The following is a 4,192-nucleotide window of genomic DNA, read 5'->3' as shown; positions in this document are numbered from 1 at the left end:
TCTCAACTGGTGCATCTATTCTCAGCTTCGTGTTTAGGATGTTAGTGTGTGTTGATTTATTTGATTCATACAGTGGGCGAAGTGGGGGAAGTGTCTTGCCCAAGGACACAACCACAACATGCACTTAAAGGTGGAATGGACGATTTTTTCCAGAACATTTTTGATCATATTTCCTCGTGGCGTGGATAAATCATTTGTCCTGCCACGTATCAATCATAAAACGCACCTATCGCTCACCTGCAGCCGCGTCAGGCTCGTCCCCACGTTTCCGCGTGCCTAAGCGCATGGATCTATCATAATATAGTTCCCTCAGTGTACGGGGAAAAATGAAGACGGAGAAAGACAGTTCGAGCTGACGCAGAAGTGGACAGAAAGCTACGGGAGACGAGAGATGTGATGCGCTCCGTCGCGCTAATAAACAAACGCACGTGTGTGTTGTATCAGTCCGCACGGGGGAGTGGCATGTGCACTTCCGCCTGCGTTCTCAAATCACCGAAAAATTGTCCATACCGCCTTTAATTTAGAGTGGGTTTTGAACTACCAAAGACTGAACCACTATCTTCCAAATGTTCTATGATACTATGATATTATGATACTATGATACTATGATACTATGATATTATGATACTATGATACTATGATACTATGACACTATGATATTATGATACTATGATATTATGATACTTCGATACTATGATACTATGATATTATGATACTTCGATACTATGATACTATGATATTATGATACTTCGATACTATGATACTATGACACTATGATACTTCGATACTATGATACTATGATATTATGATACTTCGATACTATGATACTATGACACTATGATATTATGATACTATGATATTATGATACTTCGATACTATGATACTATGATACTTCGATACCATGATACTATGATACTATGATATTATGATACTTCGATACTATGATACTATGATATTATGATACTTTGATACTATGATACTATGATACTATGATATTATGATACTTTGATACTATGATATTATGATACTTTGATACTATGATACTATGATACTATGATATTATGATACTATGATACTATGATACTATGATATTATGATACTTTGATACTATGATACTATGATACCAGGAGTGATGCGTTTCAAGTATTGAGAGTCAATCATTTCCAGCTCCATTTTCTGAAGTTCACCAAAGTAAACAGGATTTGTGTCGCTTCGTGAAAAACAGCCTAAAAAACATTTAAAATAGCCAAATATGAAAAAAGAGCCAGGGTTTCTCAGGAGAGTTGTCTTTGTGTCGTCTTGCAAACGTTGCATGTTTCCGCCCAGAGACACAATTCAAATCCCCCAAAAATAATTAACATTCACAGGGACTTTTAACTTAGTTCTCCTTTACGGAAAGTTTATTACATCATTAACAGTCATGCTGGATCGCTGCATCAATAAACTAAACACTTCTACATGTAAACATGTATTTAATGAGCCTCTGTTCTTACTCACAGGCGGTCTAGTGGTTGTCCGCTGCAAAACAGCCTTGTTTTTTCATAGCTTGTGATGTTTAGTGTCCGTGCATGATTTTTTTGATGGATGTCGCACCACAAGACGAGGAGGATATCAAATCGTAAGACAGAAAAGTGAAATTATGCGATGCATCAGTTGTGGCAATGACCATAGTTTATCTGAGGCTCTAGGCTCCCGGAGTTTTACCGGATCGCTAAGGCAAGCGCGACATGCTACTGCTGTTTGTGCATTTGTAAAAGTTAATACTTGATTGCAAAATAAGAAGCTGTATTTGTGTTTACATTTTGGACACAGATTGACCGTAGACGCAGCGACACAAGGCCTCCCTCTGCGACCACTCTGCGATTCAGAAATGTTGGATCAAAATCGTAGCTTGTCTTTGGTCGTACGCCAGATCTAAATTTAATCTTTGTCTGTGTCTAATTATGAGATCTATCACATACAATTTAAAGCCACGACTCAACGCTTCTAAACAGAATGTAACCCTGACATAAGACTGTAATAAAGTTAGATGGTCGGACAGCTTCCATGCTGGTTTCATGCATCGCGGTGTTATTTATGAGATATGACTCGCACCATTATCTACTGTACACGCTGTAACCGACCCTGAAATCCGAGCCCATCTTTTCCAGCTCCATCTTGAAAGGCCTGGTTTACTTTACGCTGCTGATGTTTGGGAAAGCGAACCCTCTGTGTCTCTCATTGCACAACGTTGTGTTCAAAAGCAGGTCACGAGCTTCATCCGACACCCTCCACCTGCCCCAGAAGAGGACACGGCAGAGGATGTCCTACGTCCCATGTCCCGGACAAAGTTAAAGACACATAGACAAGGCGGGGTTTTATTCTTGCTCTGTTTTTGAATGTAAGGAGGAAGGAAACCACGACGAATACAAAATATGTGACTAAACCAGGACCTAAATCAACAAGGCAGAAAACGAACAAGGCTACTTGATTTGGAATTTGGACTAAAGCAGAAGGGTCTTAACTAGAACTAAACCATGTCTAAACTAGGACTAAACTTCTCTAAATTTGGGCTAAACCAAAAAGGTCAAACTAGAACTAAACCAAACCATGTCTAAACTAGGACTAAACCAAGTAAGTCTCTCAATCAATTGAATTTGTTTTTGTAATGCTCCAAATCACAACAGAAATTGCCTCGAAGGGCGAGAAGTCTCAACTAAAACTAATACATGTCTAAACTGGGACTAAACTAGGTCTCAACTAGGACTAAACAATATCTAAAGTAGAACTAAACCAAGTAAGACTCAACTAGGACTAAACCAAGACTAAACCAAGGTTATACTAGAACCAAACCATGTCTAAACTAGGACTAAACCAAGACTAAACCAAGGTTATACTAGAACCAAACCATGTCTAAACTAGGACTAAACCAAGACTAAACCAAGGTTATACTAGAACCAAACCATGTCTAAACCAGGACTAAAGCAGGTATATCTCAGTAAGATTTAGATTAAAGCAGCAGGAAAAGACTGGGTATATCAGGTCTCAGTATGACTAAACCAGGACTAAAACATGTCTAAATAGGACAAAACTATGACTAAACTAGGTATAAACAGTGTCGACTCCAGGCCTGAACCAGGTGTAAACAAGGACTAAAGCGAGCTGGTCTCACCTTACACCAACACTAAATCAAGTCCAAACCAGGTCCAGTTCCTGTGCTACTAAACACAGCAGCTCACATCACTGCCTTGTTGTGTTGGACTGAACGCTGTGGTAAAAAAAAGAGAGAGAACCTGGTTTGGCCCAGATCCGGTTTTCCCAAAGCTCTCAGTCATGGAGCTTTCACAAGAGCAGAACTCGCAGGAATGTTCCCAAACAGACCAGAAGAGCTGCAAAACATCCACCAGCTCTTCTTCAGGGACATCTATAGTTATCACACAGCTTTCGGACGGTAAATCAACTGCTTCTCTCCATGACGACGATGTTGCTTTGCTTGGAACGTTCCACAGTATAGACATAAATACATTTCCCACATCAGGCTGAGTTACAGGTCTGTGGAGATGTGTCTTTAAAGGTTTTACAATTACATTTCATTTTTATTTTATCGAGCGACACAAATCCTGAACACTGAGGATTTAGAAACTGGCGCAGGAAATGAGATATGAACTACTCATTGCCAAAGGAAACACACATATGAACATGTCTGCACTAGGGGTGTTAGACAAAATATTATATTACTATATATCGCAATACTGGTATTAATACTCAGTTACCAGTATTGCAGTTTTCAGTGGATTTCCAGTAAAATTCCGGCTATAATTTGCCAATTCTGCCAAGACAGTAGAGGGCAGCACTGAGCCTCTAAGCACACAATATTTATACACAATAAAAGTATAAATGACCACTTTAAATCATTGTACTGGTATTTTTAAGACAAGGGGTTTATTCATTTTGGAAGCAGGATGTGCCCTGTGTTACCAAAGTATCAATACTTTCACTCATTCAGTATCAATACTTTCACAGAGAGTCGTTCATGTCAATACCAGAAAGTCTTTATGGTTGTGTCTTATTCAATGACTCATCAAAACAGAGAAAATGATTGTCTTAAATTTTGTGAAACGCCAAATTTAGAGGAAAAAATTCAATAAATCGTCCTCGTCATGAGTTTCGGGAAATATCATGAAATATTTTGCTGCCTCTTTAAAATAAATGG

This window comes from Eucyclogobius newberryi, unplaced genomic scaffold (assembly GCF_026437365.1).
Source record: "Eucyclogobius newberryi isolate DKJ021-1_F unplaced genomic scaffold, fEucNew1.0.hap1 SCAF_13, whole genome shotgun sequence".
Classification (NCBI taxonomy): Eukaryota; Metazoa; Chordata; class Actinopteri; order Gobiiformes; family Gobiidae; genus Eucyclogobius; species Eucyclogobius newberryi.
Note: the sequence above shows the minus strand (reverse complement) of the source record.